This window comes from Rhincodon typus, chromosome 33 (genome assembly GCF_021869965.1).
Source record: "Rhincodon typus isolate 14 chromosome 33, sRhiTyp1.1, whole genome shotgun sequence".
NCBI classification, from domain to species: Eukaryota; Metazoa; Chordata; class Chondrichthyes; order Orectolobiformes; family Rhincodontidae; genus Rhincodon; species Rhincodon typus.
In genome coordinates, this window is record NC_063364.1 from 27408795 (window position 1) to 27415774 (window position 6980).

Below are 6980 nucleotides of genomic sequence, written 5' to 3' on the forward strand. Positions count from 1 at the left end.
TTGTTGTCAGGTCAGCTAAATTGGTAACGTTGTGTGTAAATCACCACAATTACATTTAATTTGGTCACATATTAAGGAATCACAAACTACCAAGTACTGAACAATGATATAAACTATATTGCATGTAGCAAACAAAATAAGACTCCTCAAGTAAGTTAGTTAAGCCTCAAAACTCAACTTGGTTATTGCCCGATTAATGGTGGAATTTAGCTACCACTCCAACCAATGGTGTCTGTATCTGGAAGTGTCCAGAGTTTGATCCGTGTGAAGTGTTCCTGGCTGAAGTTCTGCCAACAAAGGGTTCTGAAGTTGAATTCTTATAGATTTTCATCCTTCAGGTCTATGGTGTCACAATATTGATGAATTTTAGATTCGTTCATCCAAAATATTAATTACGCTTCTGGAGTCCTTGACTCTACAGCTTCCTTCCTTATCAGAAGTAACTCCTTTATTCCTTGTCAGATTCAATGTTAGCTGTTTATTTGAATATAGTGATTGTAAAGAGGTCAGCCAGAGCACCTCATAGAATATGAGCTCCCTCACTGGAGAAGATTAACAGCCGCAATCAGGGAGCCCTGGCTGACAGATAGGAACAGGAATGTTAGGTGTCCTGTTCACTCTGACAGCTGGCTCTGAGGGAACTGGATCAGGGTCAAGGACTCTCCACATGTAAATAAAGGATGACAGGATATCAGCCTCTGTGGAGTTATTTCAGTGGCAATGAGAGAAAAGCACACACCTGAAGAAATTCAAGCGCGACAGTCAACTTTGAGTTGGGGTAAGCATTTCTACTATCATGCTGCTATTTGGGAAGACTGACTCATTTGATTTTGCCATCGAGGACTGGGCCCAGTTATGTGGAAAGAATGCATTAGTTTCTCCAGGCAAATAATATTGGGGCAGATGAAAAGCAACAAGTAATTCTCCTGACAGCTTGTGGACCGGCAGCTCTTTTGGTTATTAGAAGCCTAATTTTCCCTGAGGCATCGGATACGAAAACCTTTCAAGAGTTGATGGATTTAGTTAAGGAATATTGCGTCCCCAAGCCTCCTCCAGTTCCGAGATGCTATCGGTTTTACTTGGTAGTTCGCAAACCAGAGGAATCTGTGTCGGGATGTTTGACTAGATTAAGATAACTGGCAGAGGCATGTGACTTTGGTTTAACCTTGAATGAGATGTTGAGAGACCATTTGGTATGTGGGGTTAATGACATAGCCATGCAAAAGCACCTACTAGCTGAAACCCAACTGGACTTCAAACAGGTACTACAACTGCCCTTATAATTGGCAAATGCAGCATGTGGAGCACATGAGTTGCAGTGCATTCTGAAAGAAGTGGACACCCTTACCAGGATGAGTAAGCTTGGGGAACACCACTTGGGTAAAGGCAAAAACAGAAATTGCTGGAAAAGCTCAGCAGGTCTGGCAGCATCTGTGGAGAGAAATCAGAGTTAACGTTTTGGGTCGAGTGACCCTTCTTCAGTCCTGATTTGTCCCTGATTTACAGGATCCACAGTTCTTATGTTTTTATTGAGTAAAAGCAATTACACGTCTCATTCAGGACATAACCTGAACAGGGGCTCTCTAGGTCAGCAAAACCCCAAAACAAAGCCAAGCCTTGGCCAAACGATTAAAATTTTCTTGAGGATCCGGTGTGCAGGTTCAATGCAGCAAAAGACTCCCACTCGACCTAAAATGGAGTGAGGGACCTCTTAAACCGGTACCCAGGAGAGCGCACACCCACCCACAGCTGACTTGCTTATATTGTTTAGCAACATCCAAACCAGAACCAAAAATAAACGTCTGGTTAAATGGTCACCTGGTTCTATTGGAAGTCAATGCCAGTGCAGCTGTTTCAGTGATCGCAGAACCAGTCTTCAACAATATTCGCTCTGGACTCTAACCCTTAACTTTGTGCAAGACCTTGGCTAGACTGAGAACCTACACTGGGGAAGCTTTACAGAATAAGTTTTGGTCTCTTACAAGAAGCAGCTGATTCAGTGACCGTTGATTATAGTTTAAAGTCTCAGGCTGAAGCTTGATGGGGTAAAATCGGTTGCAAAAGATTCACCTAGGTTGGCTCAACATTTTTCAATTAGAAAATGACTTGCTGAGTGAAGTCCTAATTAACTACCCATAAGTTTTTCAGGAAGAGTCTGTAATGGTTTTCAATTTTCTTCCAGTCACAGCTGACAATATTGGACATTGGACACAAAGATCCGTGCCTGCAAAACTTAAAACAGCTGGTGGTGATGAGGGAAACCAAAGGGCCATCACAACCAGAATTGAAAATTCTTAGACCCGGAGAGACCAGATCACAGGAGAGGATGACATATTATTATAGGGAGCAAGAGTGATTGTCCCGAGCAAAGGTCACCACCAGATGCTGGCTGAACTCCACCAGGGTCATCCAGGAGTTTCCAAAATGAAGATGTTGGTGAGAAGTTATGTCTTGGGGGCCAGGACTTGTGGGGGACAGCCCAGAGTGCCAACAAGGAGGAATGGCCAGGTAAACCCTGGACTCCGTTCATGGGCTCAATGCTCTTAGTCATTGTGGATGCCCACTCAGATTGGCCAGATGTGCATAGTATTCATTCGTAAAACATGGAGATGACGACGACCAAAAAACTGCGTGCATCTTTTGCAATATATGGACTCCCAGAAGTGTTGGTCACAGCTAATGGGCCATCGTTTATCAGCAGGGAATCTGAGAATTTTCTAAAGCTGAACGGTATTCGATAGATATGGTCAGCTCTGTACCATCCATCACCCAATGGTCTGGCAGAAAGAGCAGTCTAAACTTTGTAGGCAGGGTTAAAGAGATGGCTTACAGCTTCACCAGATACCGAGCTGTCCCGGTTCCTATTTGATTATGGGACCACCAACTATAGGCAGAGCTCCAGCAGAGTTGTTAATAGACAGAAGACCCTGCACCAGGTTAAACCTGATCATTCCGGACCTAGGGGGAAAGGAGGCACGGTATCAGGAACACCAATGGCAGACATAAGACTCTGCTAAGCGAGAGACAGTTTACTTCAGGAGATGAAGTTTGGTGTAGGAACTGTGGGAACGGCCCTGCATGGCTAACAGGCATGGCTGACCCGAGGTCAGGTCTAGTGATGTATAAACTTCAGGTAGATGCGATGGTCTTGAACAAGCACATGGACCATACGAAAGCTTCAAACTCACAAACGGGGCAGGAGCAAAAGGTGCCCTGCTCCTGACTGCCTTTCTGAAACCCATGGGGTTCTCCCTTCCATCAAGCAAACAGACCTCTGAATCAGAGATAGACACAGCAGATGCCTCAATGCCTTTTTGATGACACCTGTAGAAGAGAATGAATTTCTTCCAAGATGCTCCGGGTGCAACAGGCGAGCTACTGTGTGTTACATGCCACCCCCATATCAGAGGCAGAGTCTGGAGGACCTGATCCAGTGCTAAAACACCCCAGGAGGAGCTACAAAAAAAAAAAAAAAAAAAAACTGGCTTATGTCCTCTGACTCAAAACAGGAGGGATACAGTGACTGTAACAGATCAGCCAGGTGGACCTCATGGAATAGAAGCTCCCTGATCGGACCAGGTTAACAGCCTCAATCAGGCAGCCATATTGAACAGACAATAACAGGAGGTTAGTCAGAGGTTCTGTTCACTCAGAGAGCTGGCTCTGACGATGCTGGATCAGTGTCAAGGACTTTCCAGGTGTAAATAAAGAGTAACTTTGCCATGGAGTTATTTCATTGAAGACACAGCTTTCCTGTGATTAACTCCTTAAATTCTTCTGCAGGGCAATCAGTTGCCCTTGAGACAAAAAGCAGCCAGTTATTAAGCCAACATCCAAATAGTTTTGTTTATCCAGCTTCGACTGCTCCAGGCATGGCTAATTGATTTCAATTCCTGCATAAGTTTGTCCTTGTCCCTTAATCATTTATTCCAGGCAGAGTTATTGCTGATCCCTTTGTGTGTAACAGTACTTTTTGTTGATTCTCTCAAGCCATGAACAATTCTTAAAGGTCCGATGTTTAAAATATCACAGTAAAAAGACCAGAAGCATCCACGGGGACTGCTGGCTACCAAAGGTGACCATCTCAATAGCCCACTCAGCGCAGTGGGATCTCATCCAAGCTAAGATGAAGAAAAGCCTTCTAGTCTCATGCCTCATAATCCCAGCATACACTCCCCAACAACCATCCATGCCAACCATATGCCCTCCGACCCAATCACATGGCCCCTCATGCACCCCAATGCTAAGCTACGGCCATTCACCCACCATACAGTATAGAATCAACGAAACCTATGACTGCAGGATGTGTAAATAAAGCTTTACAGAATTAGTCATAACTTTCCACTTACTTTAAAGAAAACCTGTGGAGACAGAAACAAAGCTAAACATTTTGATCCCTTTCTCAATATATTTCTCACTAACTGGATCTCAACCATGGCCTCCCTCTAAGAACTGGCTGCTTTTACAAATGAGTTGTGCATTAAACTTTGTGAACTATTTGATCTCATAACTTAAAAGCACAAAAACCCTTTAATGAAACTATCATTGTAAATTCAACAATGGTCAATCCCTCTGGTCCACTATAAAGAAGATTTTAAACTGTTGACTCTCAATCCTTCTGTAGTAAATTGCTGGTGATTTTCAGAAAGGGCAAACAAACTTTTTCTTTGCTTTTCCACTTTGTCTTTTCTTTCTGCTGTTCTAATCTCACCCCGCTTTTCCTCTCTCTTTCTCCTTCTGTGCTCGATTTCATTCCAAATCACGTTCCTGTTCACACGTGACATTTTCTTTCCTGAAATCTCTTAGTTTAATTCATTGGACAGAGGGCAGTCAAGAGTCAACCACATTGCTGCGGGTTTGGAGTCACACGGAGGCCAGACCAGGTAAGGAATGCAGTTTCCTTCCCTAAACGACATCAGCGAATGTCCTTTCTTGCCTAAAGAATACAGACAGTTGATCCCGTGCACCTCATTGCCCATGCGATACTGTTTACCAATCCACATTTCCAGCAAGTGCCAGAACAAAGTTGTTTCACACTAAAGGGTGCAGGAAGCAATTGAATTAATAGCAGAGGCTTCGAGATGCCCAAGCACTGGAGGACACTGGCCCATTGAAGATACTTTGATTGCTGAAATAACTTGCTTTTTGTTTGAGCTCCTCCTGCGGGAAGTCACTGCAGAGATGGAGGAAGAATTGGATGTGAGGGACAATTAAGGAAGGGGAAGAGTGAGACCAATGAAGGTACAAGGCTAGAATCTGAAAAGAACAAAGAGGAAGGCTTGAGAATTAGGGGACTGGGCAATTTGCATTTTGCAAGAGCCATAGCAAAGTCTTTAAAGAGGCATCACTGTACCCACCAGAGGCAGTGGGGAGGAAGATCACCTCCCTTTTTTTAACCTCTTTATTCTTTCAAGGCAAGGTCAGCATTTATTGCCAATCTCCAAATTTTACTATATGCATTGTTGGGCCATTTCAGAGGGTATATCCATGGATTTTGAGTTTAACATAGGCCAGACCTGGTGAACATAGTAGACTTCCTTTCCTAAAGGATGGACAATAGTGAACCATTCAGCTTTTTACAGTAATCAATGTTTGTTCATGGTCGCCATTATGACCAACTTTATACTCCAAGCTTCATTAATGGAGTTTAAATTCCACCATCTGCCCTGGTGGGATTTGAACCAATAGCCTCAAGCATCTGGTTGGTATTCCAGTGACATTACCAATGACTCCATCATCTCCCCCATTTGAAGATCATTGACTGTACCTAAAACAATGAAATATTGACCGTATTCACACACAAATGATTTGTGATTATTTACTTGTCCATTTTAAGTCTATGGAAACGTGATTGTTGCAAAAGCGGATAAAGAATTTCCCTTCAAAAAAAACCTCCCACTAATTTACGAATGCTAAAATGGTAAACATTTGGCATCTAACAGCTTGCAGATAAAGTAGGAACAAATGGGGATCTTTATCTCCCAAACTGTCTCTGACACATGTTAAGACTTAGAATGTCATTCCTATCTGCTCCACCTGTATTTAATTTATGAAATGGTTCCCCTAATCACACCGGACAACCTGTGGTTGCTCCATTAACTTCAAATAAACCACATGCTATTAAAATAGTATTTGGCTTTTTTTTAAAAGAAAGACAGAGCCACCCCTCCCCATGATTAAACAGGCCTCACATTGCATTGGCTGCGAAACCAGGTCTCTCTGGCACCTCCACTGTCATATGAGCCTCTCTGCTTCCAAACTTGTTCCCTTGATTCCACTAACGGCACATCTCATTTACAGAGCAGCAGCACTATTTTTCAAAACAATAAAGTTAAAGCCAAGTTATTACTTTAGCTTGCTGCCAGTCTGCCCTTCTCTAGTCTCCTACATCCACTAATTTCTCAGCAGTTAGCTACATTTCACAGAAAACCCAGGGGCATGAGCAGCCAATTCGATCATGGGTGGTGTGTCACAGCTGAGTCTAATCCTGCTCGCGAGCCCGTCTGGTTTCAGCAGGAGACAAAATATTAGATCAGCAACAGAAATTATGGTGATTCTTTCAAATCCTCAGCTCAGTGTTCCTAACTCAATGTGAACCATCCCTACTGTAGTTCAACAGCAATCAGCTGACATGTAGATTCAGGACAGAAACATCCTGGTCTGCAAACTCAACCACTAACTTAACCCGAAAAGACAGGGGATGGGGAAGGGGGAAGAGGAGAGAGAGACAGAGAGAGAGGGAGAGAGGGGGGAGAAGGGGGGGGGGAGAGAAAGAGAGAGGGAGAGAGAGAGAGACAGACAGACACAGAGGGAGAGACAGTGAGGGAGAGAGAAAAAAGAAAGAGACAGTGAGAGAGAGAGAGAGAGAAAAAGAGACAGTGAAAGAGAGACAGACAGAAAAAAGAGAGAGAGAGAGAGAGAGAGAGACTGTGGGAGAGACAGAAAGAGACTGTGGGAGAGACAGAAAGAGACTGTGGGAG